Source organism: Microcebus murinus, chromosome 2, assembly GCF_040939455.1.
Source record: "Microcebus murinus isolate Inina chromosome 2, M.murinus_Inina_mat1.0, whole genome shotgun sequence".
Classification (NCBI taxonomy): domain Eukaryota; kingdom Metazoa; phylum Chordata; class Mammalia; order Primates; family Cheirogaleidae; genus Microcebus; species Microcebus murinus.
In genome coordinates this window covers 121841706-121866169 of record NC_134105.1, presented here as the reverse complement: position 1 = coordinate 121866169, position 24464 = coordinate 121841706, and the positions used below count along the sequence as shown (strand labels likewise).

General features: G+C 38.5%; 2 pseudogenes; both read right to left on the bottom strand.

Annotated features, from left to right (window-relative positions):
• Positions 1-10492: 10492 nt before the first annotated feature.
• LOC105871630 (actin-related protein 2/3 complex subunit 2 pseudogene) lies at positions 10493-17898 on the bottom strand (annotated as a pseudogene).
• LOC105871631 (AN1-type zinc finger protein 1-like) lies at positions 12409-13523 on the bottom strand (annotated as a pseudogene).
• Positions 17899-24464: the final 6566 nt, after the last annotated feature.

The window sequence follows — 24464 nt, the reverse complement described above, 5'->3', positions numbered from 1 at the left end:
GTGGAAACAATCTACTTGGGTTGTTTCCACAACTTTGCAATTGTGAATTGTGCTGCTATAAACATTCGAGTGCAGATGTCTTTTTTATAGAGTGTCTTTTGTTCTTTCGGGTAGATGCCCAGTAGTGGCATTGCTGGATCAAATGGTAGATCTACTTGTATCACTTTAAGGTATCTCCATATTGCTTTCCACAGAGGTTGAACTAGTTTGCAGTCCCACCAGCAGTGTAGGAGTGTTCCTCTCTCTCTCTGCATCCACGCCAGCATTTATTGTTCGGAGACTTTTTGATAAAGGCCATTCTCACTGGAGTTAAGTGATATCTCATTGTGGTTTTGATTTGCATTTCCCTGATGATTAGAGATGTTGAGCATTTTTTCATATGTCTGTTGGCTATTATTATGTCTTCTTTTGAAAAATTTCTGTTCAAGTCCTTTGCCCACTTTTTGATAGGGTTGTTTGATTTTTCCTTGCTATTTTCCTGAGTTCTAAATAAATTCTAGTTATCAGCCCTTTATCAGATGTGTAGCTTGCAAAATTTTTCTCCCATTCTTCGGGTTGTCTGTTTGTTCTCTTGACAGTTTCTTTGGCTGTGCAGAAGCTTTTTAATTTGATCAGGTCCCATTTGTTTATTTTTGTTGCTGCTGTGATTGCCTTTGGGGTCTTCTTCATAAATTCTTTGCCTGGGCCATTGTCTAGAAGAGCATTTCCAACGTTTTCCTCTAGATTTCTAATAACTTCACACCTTAGGTTTAAGTCTGTTACCCAGTGTGAGTTGATTTTTATGAGAGGTGAGAGGTGTGGGTCTTGTTTCAGTCTTCTACATGTGGCTATCCAGTTTTCCGAGCACCATTTATTGAATAAGGATTCTTTTCCCCAGCGTATGTTTTTGTCTGCTTTGTCAAAGATTAGATGGCTATAGGAGGATGGTTTTATATCTGGGTTCTCTATTCTGTTCCTCTGGTCAATGTCCCTGTTCTTGTGCCAATGCTAAGCTATTTTAATTACTGTAGCTTTGTAGTATAGTTTGAAGTCTGGTAAATTGATACCTCCTATTTTGTTTTTATTGCCTAGGATTGCTTTTGCTACATGGAGTCTTCTCTGGTTCCATATGAAGTGTCAAATTATTTTTTCTACATCTGTGAAAAATGCCTATGATATTTTAATAGAGATTGGATTAACTCTGTAGATCACTTTGGGTAGTATAGACAATTTAGCAATGTTGATTCTGCCAACCCATGAGCATGGTATGGTTTTTAAACTGTTTATATCCTCTGCTATTTCCTTCTGCAGTGTTTCATAGTTTTCCCTATAGAGGTCTTTAACCTTCTTAGTTAAATATATTCCTAGGTACTTTATTTTCTTTGTTGCTGTTGTGAAGGGAATTGAGTCTTTGACTTGGTTCTCAGTTTGACTGTTATTGCTGTATATGAATACCTCTGATTTGTGTGTATTGATTTTGTATCCTGAGATCTTACTGAATTTATTTATCAATTCAAGGAGTCTCTTGGTTGAATCCTTGGGGTTTTCTAGGTATAATATCATATCATCAGCAAAAAGTGAGAGTTTGAGCTCTTCTGCCCCCTTTGGACGCCCTTAATTCTGCTCTCTTGTCTGATTGCTATAGCAAGTACTTCCAGGACTATGTTGAATAGAAGTAGAGATAGTGGGCAACCTTGCCTTCTTCCAGTTCTAAGTGAGAATGCTTTCAATTTTTCCCAATTCAGAATGATGTGGGCTGTGGGTATGTCATATATGGCTTGTATCATTTTCAGTAAGCCCCATTTATGCCTATTTTGTTAAGCATTCTTATCATAAAAGGATGTTGAATTTTGTCAAATGCTTTTTCTGCATCTATTGAAAGGATCATATGGTCTTTGTTTTTGCTTCTGTTTACATGGTGAATTACATTTATATATCTGTGTGTGTTGAACCATCCCTGCATCCCTGGGATGAAGGCGACTTGATCGTGATGGATATTTTCCTGATAAGTAGCTGGCTTCAGTTAGCTAGGATTTTGTTGAGAATTTTTCCATCTATATTCATAAGGGATATTGGTCTGTAGTTTTCATTTTTTGCTGCATCATTTCCTGGTTTTGGTATCAGGGTTATGTGGGCTTCCTAAAATGTGTTGGGGAGGTTTCCATCCTTCTTGATGTTGTGGAATACTTTCTGCAGGATATGCACCAGTTGTTGTTTGTAGGTGTGGTAAAATTCGGGTGTGAAACCATCTGGTCCAGGACTTCTCTTTTTACAAAGGTTTTTTATTGCTGTTTCAATTTCAAAACTTGATATTGGTCTGTTCAAGAATTCTATTTCTTCCCGGTTGAGCCTAGGGAGGCTGTGTGTTTCTAAAAATTGTCCATTTCCTCCACATTTTCCAGTTTGTGTGCATACAGGATTTTGTAGTATTCATAAATTATATCTTGTATCTCTGTGGCATCTGCTGTAATTTCTCCTTTATTGTTCCTGATGGAGCTTATTAGAGATTTTTCTTTTCTGCTTTTCATTAGTCTAGCCAAAGGTGTGTCAATTTTGTTTATTTTTTCAAAGAACCAACTTTTTGTTTTATTAATCTTCTGTATGGTTTCCCTGTTGTCAGTTTCATTTAGTTATTTGATCTTAATGATTTCACTTCTTCTGCAGGGTATGGGTTTGGTCTGTTCTTCCTTTTTCAGCTCTTTGAGACGATTGATTAGGTTGTCTATTTGTGATCTTTTCGACTTTTGGATATAGGCATTTATGGAAATAAACTTTCACCTAAGGACTCCTTTGGTTTTGTCCCGCAGGTTTTCATAACCTGTGTTTCCTTGGTCATTTAGATCAAAGAATCTTTTAATTTTCATCTTGATTTCCTCATTTATGAAGTGATCATTCAGCAGATAGTTGTTTAGTTTCCATGAATTTGTGTATAAATGAGAGTTCCTGTTAGGATTGATTTTTACATTTATTCCATTGTGATCTGAAAAGATACGTGGTATAATTTCTATTGTTTTTAATTGTTTGAGACATGCTTTGTGTCCTAGGATATGGTCAATCTTAGAAAATGACCCATGAGCTGATGAGAAAAACATATATTCAGTGGTTAAGGGGTAGAATGTCCTGTAAATGTCAATCAGGCCCATTTGTTCTAGAGTTCTGTTAAGTTCATTATTTCTTTGTTAATTTTCTGTTGGGAGGATCTGTCCTGTGCTATCAGTGGGGTGTTAAAGTCTCTGACTATTATGGTGTTGTTGTTTATCCATTTGTTTAGATCAAGTACAGTTTGCTTTATGAATCTGGGTACACCATGGTTGGGTGCATATATATTTAGAATTGTATGTCTTCTTGTTGAACTGTACTCTTCACCATTATATAGTGATCTTCTTTGTCTTTTACTACTTTTGTTGATTTAAAAACTAAGTTATCTGTAATCAACACTGCCACACCAGCTTTCTTTTGGCTTCTGTTTGCTTGAAATATTGTTCTCCACCCCTTTACCGTTAGTCTAACTGCATCCTTGCAGGTTAGATGTGCTTCCTGAAGGCAGCAGATACTTGGCTTATATTTTTTTTATCCATGCAGCCAGCCTATGTCTCTTGAGTGGGGAGTTCAAGGCATTCACATTTATTGAGATAACTGATACATGGGGCAGATTTCTGTTCATTATGTTGGGCTGAACTTTGTTTTCTCTCTTGAGTCATTGTGGTATCTGGGTTTTGATCTTTAGTTTTTGAGTAGATTCACATTTGTGAGTGTTCATTGTGCTGATCTGTGGGTAACACTGTTTTGAGTACTTCTTGAGGGCTGGTCTTGTCTTGGGGAATTCCCTCAGTCTTTGCTTCTCTCAGAATGTCTGGATTTCTCCTTCCTATATAAAACTTAGTTTTGCAGGAAATAAGATTCTAGGCTGGGCATTATTCTGTTTCAGATGAGTGAGAATAGGGCCCCAGTCTCCCCTTGCTTGTAAGGTTTCAATAGATAAGTCTGGTGTTATTTGGATTGGCTTTCCATTGTATGTTACTTGCTTCTTTCGCCTTACAGTTTGTAGAAGGGCCTCTTTCGTTGATATTTTGGTCAGTCTGATGACTGCATGTTGTGATATCTTCCTGTTTGCATTGAATTTCCCAGGGGTCTTTTGAGCTTCTTGAACTTGTATATCGAGATTTTTAGGAAGGCTTGGGAAATTTTCCTCTATTATATCTTCAAATAATTTATCCAACCCTTGAGTATTTTCTTCTTCCCCTTCTGGTAATCCTATAAGCCTCACATTAGGTTTCTTCACATAATCCCACATCTCTTATAGGCTTTGATCTTTTCTCTTGTTTCTCTGCTCTATCTCTGTAGTGATTTATTTAATTGGAAGTTGTTATCTTCAATCTCTGAGATTCTTTCTTCTGTTTGATCTACCCTGTTCTTGAGGCTTTCCACTGTGTTTTGTAGTTTCCTGAATTGATTCTTCATTTCCAGGAGTTCAGTTAGACTTTTCTTCATTCTTTCAATTTCTTTAGTGAATTTTTGTTCCAGGTCCTGGAATCTTTTTGTGTTTTCTTTGTGTTGGTTATCCAGTTTTTCTTGCAAGTCATTGAATTTTCTTATGATCCATGCTCAAAATTCTTCTGTCATTTTAGTGATCTGATTTTGGATGATATCTATTTCTAAGGGGCTGGTGCTCCTCTTTGTGGGTGTGCTTTTCATTTGAGTCTTCATATTTCTAGAGTTCCTTCACTCATTTCTTCCCATCTGGATCAGTTGTTGCTTGTTACCTTTAGATTTTTGTTTGGATAATGACATACCCTGTTTAGTCTCTGAGCCAGTAGGTGGTGTCTGTGGGTGAGATTCGACCACTCCCTGTATGATGAGTCAGTAGGTGCTATGAAAAGTGTCTGCAGGATGTCCTCCCTGTCAGTAGGTGGCGCTTGCTTGGAGGAACAGGCTATGCTGTTGTTTTTGTGACCTGTGACCCCCTCTTGTTCCTCTAGAGAGGCACTCTAGTGTGTCAGGTGGTCGGTGGGGCCCAGGTGTGTCCTTTTCTCCCCCTCAGTGAGGGCTGGTCTGGAGGTGAGTCTAGGTGGAGCTGGGTTGGGTAAGCCTGCCCTCAGGCACCACCAATGCCATTATCAGGGGTCAAAGTTCTGTTCTCTGCTTCCAGGCAAAGCTGTCAGGGAGGGGCTGGAATGGCCCCACTCAGCCAGAAAGTCTGCGTGTGGGGGTGGGGCTGTCTGAGACCTGCAGTCTGGAGCAGCCTCGCTTCTTTCCACCCACCCCAACTCCGCGGCTACTCCTGGGCCTCTGCCAGCAGGCCAGACCACACGCCACCAGGCCTCCCCGTACTGTGATGCCGGCGGGGAGCCCTGCACAGGAACACCACCTGGGCTGGACACACAGCCTCCCTTGGGAGGAGGGTTGCCCTCTAGGACGCTGATCTGCCTCTGAAGGCACACACACCTTAGTAGGCTGTTCGCGTATATCCCTTCTGTGCCCCGGGCAATGGGAGACCTGGGTGCATGGGATCTGGCCTGCAGGTCTGATCTCTGGCTCCAGAATTCAATCCCTGACCCCATCAGGGAGAGGAGTGCCAATCCTACTTCACCCATGGGGAGCCCAACTGGCTCTATGTCTCTTAGCTTCAGGGTCTGCCCTGTTCTCCTGCAATCACTGGGCCAGCAGCACCTGGGAGGGCTGGCGGGTAGGGAGCTCCCCGTCTGAGTACCCGTCAGTCAGCTGTAGGGCCCCAAAAGGGAAGGTCCTGTTCCCTGTAGATGCCTGTGGTTGGTGGCTATATTGTCTCTCTTGGCAGCCGCGGATAGGGTTGGGGAAGGGGAGAATGAGACAATATGGCGCCTGCCTTGCAGCTCAGGTCTGTGCACAGGGAAGTGCCCCGTGGGAGTTGGGAGTCTGGTGCCGCGTCCGCTACAGGCTTACCGCTCACTAGCGGTGGCCGTCTCTGGGCTGGTGTCTACAGGTCTCTCTAACTGCTGGGGAGCCCCCCAGCAGTCCAAGATGCAGGGGAGGAGAGGGTTAATTGCTCTACCTACCCTTGCTGCTGGTCTCTACGCTTCTTGGGAGGTCTCTGCTTCCAGTTCTCCTCTGTAACCTCCTCCTGTGGAGTCTCCTGTAGTCTCCAGTACCTCTCCTTCTGACCCTCATCCGATGTATGCTCATCTGCTTGCTTCTTTCTTCTAATTTCTTCTAGAATCTGTCTTTTTTGCAGAGACACTCTGTCTGGTTGTGTTTCTTGTCTGCCATCTTGCTCCCTTTTTTCTAGAAGATAGAGTCTTTATAAAGAAGAAGAAGGAGATAAAGCCATAAAGAGAAAATAAATTGAAATAAAGGCAGAGGTAAAGGGGAGATAACTAAAATAAGAGAAATGGAAAGAAATCCAAAATACTATGCCAAAATGCAATCTACATTTGAATTGGAAAAAAAAGAAAAAGGGAAAAGAAAGAAAGAAAAGATACTACAGAAACTTGAATCAGCAAATTTAGTCCAGTAATATATAAAATTATGGCATTTCCCAACCAAGTGGGGTTCATTCTAGAATTCAGGCCATTCTAACATTCAAATAACAATGAAAGTAATCATTATATTAACAGACTAAATTTTAAAAGTCATATGATCATCTCATTAGATACAGAAAAAGCATTAAACAAAATTTAACAACCCTTCATGATAAAAACTCCCAACAAAGAATACATATGAACCTCCTTAACCTAATAAAAGGCATCTACACCAACTACTCTCTCACCACCCCTACTCAACAGCATGCTGAATGGTGAGAGAATGAATGCTTTCTCTGAAGATCAGGAAAATGGCAAGATATCATCCATCACCATGCCTATATAGTTTCATACTGGAAATCCTGACAAGTGCAATAAGGCAAGAAAAATAATAAAAGGGCATATAGACTGAAAAGAAAAACATAAAATGTTCTATTTTCACATGACGTGATTGTTTATATACAAAATTCCAAAGAATCTATAAAACATCTCTTAGAACTAATAAGTGAACTGAGCAAGGTTGCAGGAATCAAAGTGAATATATGAAAGTCAGTCATATTCATATATATGTTAGCAATGAACAATTGGAATTACAAATAAATCAAAATAACAACCACCATATCACAAAAAAGTAAAATACTTAGGAATAAATCTAACAAAATGTGAATAGATTCTGTATGCAAAAACTATAAATCACTAATAAAAGAAATGAAAGAAGATCTAAATCAGTGGAAAAATATCCCACATCCATGAACTAAAAGAATCAATTATTAAGATATCAATTTTCCCCACTTAGATTTGTAGATACAGCACAATCCCAGTAGATATCTCAGCAAGAATTTTTAGTAGATGTTAACAAGATTGTTCTAAAATTTGTTTGGAAAAGCGAAGGAACTAAAATTGTCCAAACAACTATGAAAAGAACATAGAGGACTCAAAGTAATAGTAAATCATGACAGTGTGGTATTGGCAAAAAGAATATACTTGCCATGTGAATTAGTCAGTAACAGTCTTCTAGATGCTAGAGACATGAAGCCTAGTTTCTCGATGACCCCAGACATGTGAGTGAGGCCACCAAAAACTCTTTCTCCCCTAGGCATCCCACCATCTGACTGCGGCCACACAAGCAGGCCCAGGAAAGATCGGCAGAAGAAGCAACCAGCAGAAGCCAGCCAATATTGCCTACTCACAGAATTTTGAACTAAGAAATGATTGTTGTTTTAAGTTTTAGAGATTTTATTTTTACGTAGCAATAAATAACTAATATGTCATAATAACTCCAATGCCAACTGACAATTGTAGAAATATGATGTAAAATTTTGCAAATTTGATAAAAATATATGATCATATGAGTATATTGCTCAGGGCCTTGGAAGAGCATATGTATGTGGAAGACTCAATCTGATGCTTCATTCAAGGTAAATCCAACTTGGTAAGCATTAGGCTGAATGTTGAAACACTAACAGTATCCTCTTTAAAGTCATAGGGAATAAAGGAATGCCTTCTATAATCTCATCATATAACATTGTTCTAGATGTCTTGCCCAAGAAATTAACAATAATAACTATATTTTATGTTAAATGTATCATGGCTACACTAAGGATTTCACAGGGATTATTTCATTTAATTATTACAACAACTTCATGAGGTAGGGAATGTGACAACACCTTTCTGATGCAGAAACTGAGGCTTACAGAGTTTTATTGCCAGAAGTTACATGGTTAGTAAATGTCAGGTTTCCATTATCAAAGTCTGCGCTCTTAGTAACTATACTTAGGAATGCAGGAAAGAAAAATAAGTTAAAATTAATGGAAGAAGACTATTTTACTTTTTGTTACTACATTTTTTCCACTAACTTGAAGGGGATTCTTCTAATATATTTTCTAGCTATAAAGGAAAACAATCTAACTTTATGCTTAATTTAGAGTTAGTCAACTTATGATAACCACCTTACTGACTCTCCAATAATTTTAAGGTGATACTCTAAGTTTATACTAGTAGACAAACATCATCTGGAAATAGAGATAAGCATATTTTCTCCCACATAGACAATTCTAGAGAATCCATTGCAAAGAAAATATTAGAATGATTATAGCTAATAAGACAGCTCATTAAAGTGAATGTATGCAATACAATTTGGTTGTTTTTTTTTTTTGAGACAGAGTCTCAGCCTTGCTCACAGCAACCTCAAACTCCTGGGCTGAAGCAATCCTTCTGCCTCAGCCTTCAGAGTAGCTGGGACTATAGGCACAAGTGACCATGCTCAGCTAATTTTTTCTATTTTTAGTTGTTTGGCTAATTTCTTTCTATTTATAGTAGAGATGGGTCTCACTCGTGCTCAGTACATTTTTTTTTTAAAAAACCTAGTTTTCCTGAAAGCCAGCAAGAAACAATGAGAAAATATAATGGGAATATGTAGTATTTAGAATAGCAATAACAATATAATCTACCTAGGAATTGTGAATGAAATATGCAAAGCTTATGTAAAGAAAATTTCAAATATTTAATTGCCTACATAAAAAGCCCTACAAATAAATTAACTTACATAATAACTTTCTATGTATGAAGTTTGAATCTACAAAGTTGTCAATTCTTTTTTTTTTTTTTTTTTTTTTTTGAGACAGAGTCTTACTCTGTTGCCAGGGCTAGAGTGCCGTGGTGTCAGCCTAGCTGACAGGAACCTCAAACTCCTGGCCTCAGGTGATCCTTCTGCCTCAGCCTCCCAAGTAGCTAGGACTACAGGCATGCGCCATCATGCCCGGCTAATTTTTCTATATATATTTTTAGTTGGCCAATTAATTTCTTTCTATTTATAGTAGAGATGGGGTCTCGCTCTTGCTCAGGCTGGTTTCGAACTCCTGACCTTGAGCTATCCACCTGCTTCGGCCTCCCAGAGTGCTAGGATTACAGGCGTGAGCCACCGTGCCTGGCCTCAAAGTTGTCGATTCTTGCCAAATTACATAATTCTAATCCAATAAAGCCTAAAAGTTATTTATTTGCCAGCTTTCTTGTCTAAAATTTTTTTTTGAGACAGGTTCCTGCTGTATTGCAAGCAATCCTCCCTCAAAGCAAAGCTAATACATGCCCTCACCATACATCACACTCTTGTGTAATTTTTTTTAAAGGTGATGCATTCACAGGGTTCAACATATCAAATATAATGTATGATGGACCAAAGTCCTAAATATAAGAACTAAGACTATTACACTCTTAGAAGAAAATCCTCATGACTTTGGATTTGGCTATAATTTCTTGGGTATGACACCAAAAGCAAAGGCAACAAAAGTAAAAATAAATATATTTACTATATAAAAATTAAAAACTGTGAATCAAAGGGCACAACCAACAGAGTGAAAGACAACCTACAAAATGGGAGAAAATATTTGTAAATAATATATCTGATAAGGGTCTAATAGTCATAATACATATATATTATATATCTTACAACTCAACAACAGAAAGACAAACAATTCAATTTTTTAAGTGGGCAAGTAGGTCTAGAGTTGAGGACTTGAATAGATATTTCTCCAAAGAAGATACACAAATGTTAAATAACCACACAAAGAGATATTCAACGCCTTTATCCATTAAAGAAATGAAAATTAAAAGTACAAAGAGGTAGCCTACATATCTAGTCAGAAAAATTAAAATATTAAGTAGCAATGACACCAAATGCTGTTGAAAATGTGAAGAAACTAGGTCATTCATACATAGTTGGCTACAATGTAACATGGTAAAGCTACCGAGAAACAGTCTGTTAGTTCTTTTTTTTTTTTCTGAGTTTATTCCTTTAATTAAATGTCAGGCTGCTATACATGTCCATGACAATTAGAATAGAAAAAGTACAAAGAACAGAAATAATTTCTATTCCTTCTATGTAGTAAACTTTGTTGGGTATAGATGGAAAACATCAGTCAGAAGCATTAATTTGAACTTGTTGGCAAAAGTGTAGCTGCTTTTGGCATGTTTTGCTTTGATATGTACACAGAGGCTGTAATGAAGTAGAGCTACTCATCTTTTTTATTTTTTAAGATAGAAAGATTTTCTTTATTAATGACCTCAACCGTATTTCTTTAGATACAGGAGTTTTGAACTCAAATACTTAGGAGAAAACAAGTTAGCACTGCATTATCCGGCAACTCATCACTAGTAACATATTGCAAAGCGAAACAGCCTGGAAAAGAGGGTGGGAGGGAAGGAGAGCGAGGGAGGGAAGATAAAGAAAAGGAATTAAGTTGATAAAGTGGAATTCTTCTTTTTTAATTCTTGGGAACTATGAAGTCCTTGCAAGCACAGCTCGTTTCTGCAGATTAGTTTCCAAACGTGTACAAAATGGAACCAAAAGGGAGAGTCCCTTAGGAACCTGAAGAGGGGCAACATTAAAAGCTACGATTATCCAGTATCAAGTGTTCCAGCCTCCAGCTGCCAGCCGCTTCCTCCTCTTATTCCCAGGAGTCAGCGGGATGAAAACGTCTTCCCCGTGCTTGTTTGCATCACTTTTTTCTCGGCCTCTGCACGTGCACGGCTAGGCACCCCGAGAAAGTCCGAGTTTTCGCCCGCACGCGTGCGCGAACGCAGGCCTCGGGGCACTGGGTGCGGGGTGCAGGCAGCCCCGAACGCGCGGTGCGGCTGCAGGCGCTGTCTGTGGCGCTGGCGCTGGTGTGGCCAGGGAGCAGCACGAGGCGATGTAGCCAGTGTTGCCACCCGGGGCGGCACCTGTGTCTTTCGGCTCCAGAGGAGGTTCCCTGTGGCTAAAAGTCCCCTGCGGGGCTGCGGGGCTGCGGGGCTGCGGGGCTGCGGGGCTGCGGGGCTGCGGGGCTGCGGGGCTGCGGGGCTGGCCCCGCGTCCTTCTTTGAACTCCTGCATGAGCGTCGTCGTCTGCCTTAAACACTGGGCTGCAGACTGCCGTGACTCTGTCCTTTTAGACTCAACACACCTGGTCTCTCACCCCTACAATGGATCACTGCCCTGTTCTCTCCTTCCTTGCCTTCTTCTTGGAATTGGAAATATTTCTCAGAGGCAGAGGCAAAACAATTTCGCTTCGACATGCCAGCCTGATGTACAGTGGAATCCTTGGATGCAGGCAAATTTTCAAGGTCTTGTAGCAAAGAGACATTGTATCCTGATTCCGGACTTACCGAGAGACTCCCTACACCCTCTTTAATAGCTCATCAGCACCATGTGCCTGAAGTTCCTTGCAGAATTTCAAAGAAATACTGATCATCACTTTCGTCTTGTCTCCATTAGGATTTGAAATATGATGGAGGACCCCATCAAAATCTGCAAATGTTACTTCTACTGCTTCCAGCTTCTTCCCTGCGGCCGCGTTCTCGAGCTTGTCTCCTGGGCAAAGCGGTTGCTCACCTCCTGCAGGACCCCGCTGCGGCGCGAACCTCAGCCCGCCGCCGGCGCGCCTCGCCCAGAGCTACCGTCTGCTTGCTCATCTGCAACACACTCATACCAAGGAAAGAGCTGAATCCTACTGAGGAGGGTCTTTATCAGAAATAGGCCCCAGCGCAGTTAGGTGACACAAAGAAACCACTTTCCCTTCCAAGGCCTCATCCAAAGGTTCCTCATCCACACTCTCGGAAGGCTGGATGAGATGACCTTTAAGTTTCCACAGCTGATGTGCACACATCGGTTCATACATCGTGGCAGAGGCAGACAGTAAGGTCATGCTTCCTGGCCCCGTGGTGCTGCGCTTGGCAATGTGACTTGCTTAAAGCAAAAACGGCACATGTGTCTTCTGAGACTGAAATGTCTGTCATCTCCTTCTCCTCGGGCCTTAGAGTGGCAGTGTCTCCAAAAGGGGTCATTCCTTCAGCTTCAATCCTGGAGTGAAGATGACATGGAGCAGTGCCACAGTAAATCAACAGCTGACATTAACCCACTGGGAAATATTCCTCTGTTGTTGTTACCACAGCATAACCTAATGAAAGCTAATTAAATACAAGAATGTAGAAATAATTATCAGTTCATAGTTAAACTGAAAACACAAAAACATGAAATTAATCTAAGATTAATAATGTAAAATGTAACACAATGGAAATATGTTAAAAAGCAGCCTTTAAAAATAAAAAAAATAGTATTTGTAGTAAAATAAATTGACTTAAACATGTACAAAGAATTTTCCTTGTGATTTCTGGTTTGAATCCTTGAATGACTATTCCAAGTAAAAATCAACATTTTTTAACAATTGTTCTTCATCATAGAGATATTTCAAGGTAATATTTCCACCATTATATAAAGGACAATCCTTAGTAATCCAGGCTGGTAAAGTATGATCCATGGCTTTTTCTGAAATAATGTAACATAACCTGAATTCCTTCACTGTTTATTTATTATGGTCCTTTTTAAGACTGGCTAGAGAAGCTAAAATATCTATGGTCTTTCCAATGTTCCATCAGTGGCAAAAGAACATTGGTTTGCTCTTCTCTTTTCTCCCCTTAGGTAAGAAAACCTGAAAGTAAATTTTTTCTGTCTATAAAAGAAAGATACTATCAAACTGAATTAAAAAATAAAATACAGGCATATGCTGCTTATAAGAGAAACCCTGTGGCAATGACTTAACCCCATTAGCATGCATCTTTAATTTCATCAGTGCAACCTTACAACTATTTCACCATTTTTTGCACCTTTCCATCATTTGCCTGCTGTCTTTTCTGCCTTGGAATCAATAATGTCTTTGACAACTTTCTGAGTGGGACTCATACCAGACTTTGGGATTTCCAGTTTTTCACACTCATGATCTGACTAAGGACAGTGTCTCGGGCAAAAATTCTCACAATAAGGACATATAACTGTCACAAATTCTCTTTCTGTACAGTCCTTGAATGGGCATGGGTAAGATTTATGTTTATCTGTCTTTAGTTGCTCATTGATTATAGTCACCTCAGGACAACAGTGAGACTCCCTGTTTCCATGTTCAAGGCAAAATATTCCTGGACAACCACCATATGCAAATGGAAGAAGATCCGCTACCACCACCCATGGAACCAAAGCAGGGACTGAGTTTCCCATGGCTGGGCATGGGCACTCACCAATAGCCTGGCTGCCAGCAGTGTCCACCTGGCAGTGCTGTCCGCATCTGCTATCTCCCCAGCTCTGCAAGGCAGGGCAGAGCCTGAGGGGGGTGGGGCAATCTGTTGGTTTCTTTATGCAGTTACCATGCAACTGAGAAATTGCACTTTTGGGCATGTATCCTAAAGAAATGTAAAATTATATTCACACATACAAAAAAACCCTGCACATGGATATTTATCACAACTTTATTTGTAATAGCCAAGAACTTCAAACAATCCAGGTATCCTCTAAGAGATGAATTATTAAGCTGTGATATATCCATACCATAGACTATTACTGAACAATAAAAAGAAACAAATTAGTGATACATACGACAACTTGGACAGATCTCAAGGTAAATAAGCTCAGTGAAAATAAGCCAATCTCAAACGGTCATATACGGTCATATACTGTATGATTCATTTCTGTAGCATTCTTGAAATGACAAAATTATAGAAATAGAGAATAGGTTAGTAATTCCCAGGTCTTGGGAGATGAGGGGGAGGAGGAGTGAGGTTGTAGTGGCCATAAAATGATATATAAAGGATCCTTGTGATGGAACTACTGGGTATCTTGACTGCGGGTGGTAATCACACAAATCTACACATGTAATAAAATTGCATAGAACTAAGTACACACACACATGAATGCATGTAAAACTGGCAAAATCTGAATAAGGTCATTGGATTATATTAATGTCAATTTCTGATTGTGCTATTGTACTATTGCTATGTAATATGTATGAAACATGTATGTAATGTGTGCAATCTCTAGACCAACAACACTACCTGAAACTTGTTAGAAACGAGAACTCTTGGGCTCGACTCCAGAAATACTGAATCAGAAACACTGGGTGGGGCCCAGAAATTTGATATAACAAGCTCTTAGCTAATTCAGATAAATGCTAAAGATTGATCACCACTGCTTTCGCTTATAAATTGCTAATCCCTTGGAAATCATCTTTGGTTAATATCCAGGTTTCTAAGCTGGAAGCAGTCATTACTTGAGATTTGGGGATTGATGAACTTGGGGAAGAGAGGACTGTGTTCCATGAAAGAAGGTAAAACGTGTGTAGAGTTGTATAGCCATAGGGACATATGTTTGTTGACTGACCCAGCTTCTCTCTTGTACCTTGTCATCAGGAGTGGCTATATGGCACTGCTCCAGCCAATGAGCTGTAAGTGGAATCTGCTGTAAGGTTCCTGGGAAAACTTGTGTTTTCTTGATCCAAGTGTTCCCCCTTTTCCCTTTGGGTCAATCTAAGAGATCTATCAGAATTATTCAGAAAAAATCAGAAATGTATATATATATATTTACCTCATCATAGTGCATTTATTAGAAATAACATTAATGTTCAACAATAGGCTAATACATAATTTTTGGTATTTTCATAGATGGAATTTTTGTGGCCATTATGGTTGATGATTACTGAGAATTTTGATAACATGGAAATACTTATATTAAGTGAAAAATCCAGATATGAAGGTGTATACATATTTGATAAATAATTTTATACATATATTCACATGCATGCATACTTTAAATCTCTTTTTTTGTTGTTTTGAGACAGAGTCTCGCTTTGTTGCCCAGGCTAGAGTGAGTGCCGTGGCGTCAGGCTAGCTCACAGCAACCTCAAACTCCTGGGCTCAAGTGATCCTCCTGCCTCAGCCTCCCGAGTAGCTGGGACTACAGGCATATGCCACCATGCCTAGCTAATTTTTTTTCTATATATATATTAGTTGGCCAATTAATTTCTTTCTATTTATAGTAGAGATGGGGTCTCGCTCTTGCTCAGGCTGAGTTTCGAACTCCTGACCTCGAGCAATCCACCTGCCTCGGCCTCCCAGAGTGCTAGGATTACAGGCGTGAGCCACCGCGCCCGGCCTAAATCTTAAGTTAAAAATAAATGTATACTATTAATCAATCTTTTAAGGTAGAGATAAGGACTACTTTCAAGTATTGTGTCAGGGACTGGAGTTTTGATAATTCTTCCTTACATAAAGCACACTGATAATGATTTTTAAGGTCTATCTGAGATTGAGAACTATTGGTATGCTCTGTATAGATGTGCATATGTGTGTTTATATGTAACTTTTTTACATGTAAGAACACTTCAAAATGTTAACAAAGCTATATCTGCATGTAATTCCTCCACTGCAATGCATCTTATATTATTGTGTAACTTTTATAATTTTCTATCCCATAAGCATTATTACTTTTGATATCATAAAAATATAATTTTTTTTGACAGAATTTCACTCTGTTGCCTGGACTAGAGTGCTGTGGCATCAGCCTAGCTCACAGCAACCTCAAACTCCTGGGCTCAAGCAATCCTTCTGCCTTAGCCTTCTGAGTAGCTGGGACTACAGGCATGCGCCACCATGCCTGGCTAATTGTTTTTTCTATATATTTTTAGTTGGTCAATTCATTTGTTTCTATTTTTAGTAGAGACGGGGTCTCACTTTTGCTCAGGCTGGTTTCAAACTCCTGCCCTTGAGCGATCCACCCGCCTTGGCCTCCCAGAGTGCTAGGCACTGCACCTGGCTAAAAATATAATTTTTTAATATTAAAAAGGTAAGGGGAAATAATTCAAGCTCAAAGTACATCAACACAGAGACGGAGAAGCAGCTCAAAGAGAGAAATAAGTTGCCTTAGGGGTCTTAAATACCTGACCTCAAATGGTTACATCTCCTCATCAGGCTCCAGTTTACAGATCTCGCTGGGCATTCCAAATCCAAAATCTGAAGTTCAAAATGCTCCAAAATCCAAACCTTTTTGAACACCAAAATGATGCTCAAAGGAAATGTTCTTTTTGGATTTTCAGATTTGGGATACTAAACCAGTATAATGCAAATATTACCAAAAACTGAAAAAATCTGAAACCCAAAACAATTCTAGTCACGGGCATTCCAGATAAGGGATACTCAATCCACATAACTGTATCCCAATTGACTTGCTCTTCCACTGGTCCATACAATGGTATGAGATCAATTTACAGTTTTCCCAAGAATTAGAAAACACATACATTTGCAAAGAACAAATAAAATTTATTTTACTCACACATAACTTTTTCCTTTATATGAGATAAATCCTTTTACTAACCTATATTTTGGCCTTTGGGGAGCCTCTATATTCAGATTCATAAAAATTAGTAAAAAATAAACACATTGGTGGAAAAAATAGCTCCCCAAGGAGTGACATGATCAGTATTCTTTCCACGCTCCACCTCTTACTAACTTTCCAGCTAGAAGATGGGATAGATATAGCAGGAGAAACCAAACCCTAAATATTTTACCAGGTGTTTTTCAGTTTATGATTCTAGAACTTAGATTAGATTTTTAACTTTAAAATAAGGATTTTTAAATCATTAAAATTCTTCAGAATTTTCCACTGCAGAGCTAGTGATAATAACAAATCATGGAAGCAACAGCCATCCCACCCAAGGAAACACTCCAGCCATAATCAATTTATTTAATGGCCACAGGAGTAAGGCCTTTATGTCCCCTACAGCCTCGCCATTTATTTTGATAGAGAACTGAATCAAAACGGAATAAAATTCATAGTCTACTTTTTGACATTGATAGACAGTAGAATTAAATAGAATATACAATTTATAAAATAAGCTATGTTGATGAATTCATCAAAACAGTTATGAGATGACTTGTAGGAAATCAAGGTGAGTCCATAATTACTGAACACAGAGCATCCACTGGAATTTCAAAATGGAGGAAGAGATGATAAGACACTTTGAACTATGCATACCTAATAGATATAGGCAGGATGCTACATTGATTTATATAGCTCTCCAGAGCCACATAATTCAACTGGTTGTTTAGTGAACTGCTTCATTCTTATTGAAAAGATAACATCAAATTTTTGAATAGGTACATGGCCCCAAAATGTCTAGCTTTTGGGGAAGAGTAAATTCAATTTTTAACAAACATATTATTTTTAGAAAATACTTACAATTTTGCAAAGTTTCAAGGAAGATAGGATTGAAGTCACCTAAAGGGCAAATGGTTGCTACCATTTCCACAGAGCCAGTCCTGGGAACCAACTAGACTATCTGATGGCCATTTTTCCAAGACAGATGGATTGGGTATCTCAGATGCCCAATCACCCAGTCCTTGGTTGTTGCTTCTGACAGACCTTAGATTTACCAGGGGATTTATGGGACTAGTTAATTAGAAAGTCATTCAGGCAGCATAATTCAGTATCCCTGTTGGGCTTATTCATTGACTAGGAAGTAAGTTCCTTTAGTATCCTGTGCCTTCTTACACTGTTCTTAGTTTCCTCCCTGCTCATCCAATACTTATTGCCACCCTTTCAATTGTGCCCTTTGAGATTGCTAGGTCATGAAAACACACACACACACACACATATATATATATATATATATATATATATATATATATTCAACAGCAAATGTTCCTCGTGGATATTTCTTGTCTTAAGTGCATCCCAGACGGTATGTCTAACCCTATTATACCTCACTACCCCAATATTGGTAGAATTAGTATCTTCCTTACTCCTCAGTGGTATTTGAATACCTTTTTCTCTTCACCTTAACATAATACACTCTTTTGTTTGTGTAAGGTGATCAAGGAATGTTGGTATGTGTTAATGATAAAAGGTGGTATATAAATTTCAGGAGAAGGGTGTTGCCTTTTTTAAAAATGTATTTATTATTTTTTATAGTTCTATCCTCCCAATTAGTTTCTCTGTTATATATTCTATTACTTTGTTTACTTTTTCTTTTCTTTTCTTTTTTTTGCATCATGGGAAAGCATCAAGTGATGTAATTTAGAAGGACCCTATATTTTAATGAGTATTACTTCTAGAGACCCCACTGCATCTCATGGTGAAGATACAGGAAAGATCTTCTGTGGCTCTGGCAGGGTGGGGGAAGGAGGGCAGAATAATCATATAGCCCAGAGCATTCTCCCCCACAAAGGCCTACTTTCCAGGAGAAAAGACACCCAGAGACTCCTTCCATTGGTGGTGACTCCAGCCTCATTCAGCCTTCTTGTCTCACCTAAGGCAGGGAAAATGCTAAGAAACATTTGTGGAGGTCATAGCCCAGGAACACAGGTCCACTAAACAACTGAAATTTAATCATAATATTATAGAAGCTCTTCTTCTCCAGAACTTATGCCATACCACAGGGCTCTAGTGTGGTCACAGTGGATTACAGCTGAAAGAGCTCCAAGGCACAGACTCTTTCTGAGAGGCCATAGGAAACCCCAAAGACAACAGGGAGGATTAGAAACAAGGACAAGAAGAATTTGAGGTGTCTGGCATCTACAGCTACAGCAAATAGTAAATACAATCCAACTCCTAGACAGAGTAACAAATCTTCACACTAGAGACTTTCTACGTCAGTTCCTATTACCTGAAACATCATGTCCAATTTCAACAAAAAATGACAAGGCATGCTGAAAAGGCAAGAGAAGCTTGCCTTTGAAAGGGAAAGCTTCCCTTTCACTCTGTCTGAAGGTGCACTGAAATGAACTGACAATAAACAGATTAATGTGAGAAAAGGTGCACAAACTTATTAATGTGCATAACACAGTAACCATACAAAATATGAGTCTCAAAGTAGGGCCAACTGGTTGAGACTTAAATACCTTCTTCATAGAGGAGAGGAAAGTGGGGGGATGGGGGGAACGTAAGCAATTTTAGAGGGGTAGAAAATAATGTTTAGGGGAAATAAATGGGCCCAAAGAACAGTTGATGGCTTGCAAATGATTCTTTGGACACTGAAGGGAACATAAGGATGAAGAATAGTTTGCAGACAAGTTATAAGGAAGATGAAGGTCAAAGCTACATTGTGAACAAAGGCCGTTTTATACAGTCCCTCAGGTAATCTCAGAGCTGCCCTCAGGAAAACAGATGAAATGCCTGTTAGGTAGACAGCAGGGATTCCGGGTCTCCTAGGGATGAAAGTGGGTGCTGTTGCCCCCATCTTGGTCCTGCCCAACCCTGATTATTCATACCTGGGGGAGGAGGGAATATCTATGAATCTGCCAATCAGAACGTGGCACGCCAGCTGCAGAAAAATGTGGAGGACTCTATCTCCTGGGCAAAACTGCATAGGTACTGTAAAGTCTGGAAAGTAACCTAGAACCCACATGCGTGGTCAAGGCTGAGGTCATGTGATTCCCAGTTGTCTAATCAACGTAGTTCCATGGTGCCCTCTGAACCACAAAAGAGGTCCCTATGTGGACAGTATAAAATAGGACGCAGACCACAGCCAGTCTTTCTCTGCTGCGACAATGGGTCCGGTCGTCATCCATGGTGTATGTACCAAGCTCTGTAAACCCGTATCTTTCTCTTGCCCTATAATCCTGTCTTTTTCTCCTCAATAAACCTCATTTTCGTGCTTGCCTGAACTTTGGCGTGTCTGGTCATTCTTTGGCCTGAGTATGCCAAGAACCAACAGTTTCAGACTAAAACCTAACATGTCTAGATGTGGTGATGACTTTTAGTCTCTTCTCTTCTTCATTGGTTAATCTTTCTTGATTATTTAATGAGATTTCTAAGGAAGGAGTTTTAAGACAACTACACTTATGTTGGAAAGAATTTTCCTCCATTAGATAAGGAAATTCCAGAGAGAGATCCTCCCAGTGCTGGGGGGAGGGAAGGGTGGAACAAGAGAAGGTTAGAAAGTCTTTGGTTCTAAGGCAAATCTTAAGGCTGTCCAATTTTCTTCAATTCAAAGGTGTTCAGCCTACTGAGCACCATACTTTACAGTATGTGAGCCCCAACAAGACAAAGTAAGCAATAGAATTACACTCAGATATAACAAAAATCTTGGAATTCTCAGGCAGGCTATTTTATCATATATACTAATGACTGTGATGGAAAAAGGAGACAACATGCAAAAACAGGTGGACAATGTAAGCAGAGTGACAGAAATCAAAAGGAAATGCTAGACATTAGTGACACTGCAACAGAAATGAAGCATGCTTTTGATGGGTTCATTAATCTGGACACAGCTGAGGAAATAATCAGTGGGCTTGAAAATAGGTTAATAAAAACTTCCCAAACTAAAATGCAAAGACATAAAGAATGAAAAGAAAAACCCAGAACATCCAAAATGTGAGAAAATTTTAAGAGATATAAAATATGTGCAATTAGAATGCCAAAAGGAAAATAAAGTTAAAATGGACCAGAGAAATATTTGAAGTAATAATGGCCAAGAATTTTCCAAAATTAGCAACAAACACTAAGGCACAGATTCAGAAAGCTCAGAAAACACCAAGCAGGATAAAAAAATCTACACCTAGGTATATTATATTTAAACTGCAGGAAACTAAGACAAAGAGAAAATCTTGAAAGAAGACAGATTAAAAAAAAAACCTTACTCATAGAGAATGAAAGATAAAAATTAAAGAGAACTTCTCATAAAAAACCGTGCAAGCAAGAAGAGAGTGAATGGAAATATTTAAAGTGTTGGGGCTGGTGGGAAACTCAACAATGTTGAACTCTATATCCAGTGAAATTATCCTGAAAAGAGAAAGAGAAATAATGGGTTTTTTTAGACAAACAAAAACTGAGAGAATTCATCACTAGCTGATCTACCCTGTAAAAAATGTTAGAAAACAATAAAAATTATTCACAGAGAATAAAAATCATATAGATTAGAAACTTGGATAAGATAAACAAAGGAAGAGCATCAGAGAAGAAATAAACACACCTAAAATAAAATCTTTTGTTTTGCTTATTTGTAATTAATGTAAAAGACTTTGTTAAAAGAGATAGCAACAATGTATTGTGGTTATTGCACATGGATGAGTAAAATGAATGACAGTAACATTGTTAGGAATGACAAGAGTCAGGAATACAGTAGTACTCCCACACTTATCCATGGTTTTACTTTCTGCAGTTTCAGTTACCCACTGTCAACTGTGGTACAAAAGTGTTAAATGGAAATTTCCAGAAATACTTCAAAAGATTAAATTGCACTGACCCATTAGTCATTAGCATATCCTGCTTCTGACATTCAACCATCAACATCATCTTGGCTCAATGACCCAGGATCACCCAAAACAGATGATCCTCCTTCTAACATATCGTCAGAAAGTCAATATTAGCTTAATACTACACTGCATACATCATTCACCTCATTTCATTTCATCACACAGGAAGTTTATCATCTCATATCATCATCATAACAAAGGTGAATCCAATACAATAAGATATTTTGAGAGACAGAGAGAGGGACCACATTCATATAACTTTTATTATAGTATATTGTTTTAATTGTTCTACTTTATTAATAGTAATTGTTGTTAACCTCTTATTAAGCCTAATTTATAACTTAAATTTTATCATAGATATGTAAGTATAGGGAAAAACATAGTATATGTAGGGTTCAGTACTATCTGCAGTTATAGGCATCTGCTGGGAATTGTGGAGTGTAGCCGGCTTGAATAAGCGGGGACTACTATACTCTGTTATAAGGTACCTCCACTGCACATGAAGTGGAATACTATAATTCAAGATAGACTTAGATTAGCTAATAATGTGTATTGCAAACTCTAGGGCAACCAGTACAAAAATTTTAAAAGTATAATTGATATGCCAAGAGAAAAAATGGAATAATATAAAATGGTCAATTAAAACTAGACAAAGCAGAAATAGAAAAGGTAAGAAACAAAGAACACATATAAAACTGTTAAGAATAGGATAAATATTAATTCAACCACATCAATAATCAATTACATGTAAATTTTATAAATGTACCAACTAAAGATAGAGACTAAATCAACAAGACTCAAATATTACTTTAGCCAGGTGATCAAGGTGATCAACCATGATAAGTTGTGTTGCTAGAAAGTACCTTTAATATGGTGGTATGGCAATGATACTTGACCTCTGTGGTCTTGCTCCCAAAATCCATAACCCCAGTCTAATCATTTAAAAAAATGAAACAAATTTCAGTTGAGGAACATTCTGTACAATCCCTGACCAGTACTCAAAACTGTCAAGGTCATCATAAACTAGGAAAGTCTGAGAAAATGTCACATCCAAGAACAGCCTAAGAAAACATGATGACTAAATGTAATGTATTCTGGATTGTATCCTGGAACAAAAGTATTTTGGGTAAAAACTAAAAAAATCTGCCTAGACATGGCCTTGAATTAGTAATAATATATAAACATGGATTCATTAATTGTAAAAAATGTACCATACTGCTACAGTTTGAATATGGTTTCTTCTCCCCTCCCCCAAACGTAATGTCAAAATTTGATCCCCAGCTTTGGAGGTGGGTCCTAACGAGAGGTGTTTGATCATGGGAGTGGATCCTTCATGAATAGATTTGTGCTCTCTCATGGCAGGGTGATATTAATAAGTTCTCACTGTATTATTTCCCACAAGAGCTGATTGTTAAAAATGTTAATATCTATATAACTATGGTACATTTGTTAAAACTAAAAGGTTAATATGGGTACATTACTATTAAGTAAATTTGCAAACTTTATTTGTATTTCACCAGTTTGTCAATTAATACCCTTTTTCTGTTTCAGGATCCATCTAAGAAAGCATGTTGCATTTAGTCCATTACATTTCTAAATTAACACACAGTAATTTCTGCTTCTAGCCATGGCAAAGGAAACAATACCAAAGCATCAAATACAACACAAAAATGGACAGAATGTGTGAGGCAATTTTGTTCAGGCATTGAACAACAGTCAGTGAACGACTGAACACTGAGAAAACAGAAGCACTCAAAGTGATCCTTGCCATCATCTGGGATTTTTGTCAGGGACACTTTTCTGTCATATAGAAAGGAAGTAAAGGCCAGGTGGAAGTGATCTTGTTGAGCTGAGGTGGACCTCACTATATATATATATATATATATATATATATTTTTTTTTTTTTTTTTTTGAGACAGAGTCTTGGTCTGTTGCCTGGGCTAGAGTGCTGTGGTGTCAGCCTAGCTCACAGCAACCTCAAACTCCTGGGCTCAAGCAATCCTCCTGCCTCAGGCTCCCGAGTAGCTGAGACTAGAAGTACACATCACCACACCCAGCTAATTTTCCTATTTTTAGTAAAGATGGGGTCTCACTCTTGCTCAGGCTGGTCTCAAACTCCTGAGCTCAAGCGATCCTCCTGCCTCAGCCTCCCAGAGTGCTAGGATTACAGGCGTGAGCCACCGCACTCAGCCACTCACTGACTATCTTGAGAACACCCTTAGGAACTTCAGAAAGGCCATGCCTTCCAGTAAGAGCCGTGCTCCAGCATACAGGTTACACCCTAGGACTGAGCTCAACACTGAAACATGGCAAGACCAAAGGATCCACTAGAATGTTCAACTGACTGCTAGAACAAAATCCAACCTTCTTTACAGGAAAACACATAATGCAGGCTTCCTACAACATATCATCCACAGTGTCTATATGAAAGACATATGTATGTTTATAAACGTGGTAACCGTGATTGATATGCATATTGTAATCTTGATAGCAACCCCAAAGAATAATGCAAAGAAGTATAGCTAAAAAGCCAATAGAATGATTATACTAGAATGTTAAAATAATATTCTATTAACCAAAAGAAGTCACAAAAGGAGGAAGAGAAAAGCAAAATAATGGATTTGGCAAATTGAAAGCAAGAAACAAAAATGATAGACCTAAATTCAACCATATCAATAATTTTATTAAATGTAAAAAGACACAGCTTAAAAAAGCAAAGGATGAAAAAGATGTATCATGGAAATGGTATGCCAAAAAAAGCTGAAAATTTTATTAATATTATACTTAATGGATTCAGAACAAAAAGAATAAAGACAGAGATAAAGAGAGACACTTTTATTATGATAAAATGGATCAATCCATGAAGAAGATATAATAATTCTAAAATGTAGGTCACTAGTAGCTAAACTTAAAAAATCAATGAAGCAAAAACTAATTTAAAGAG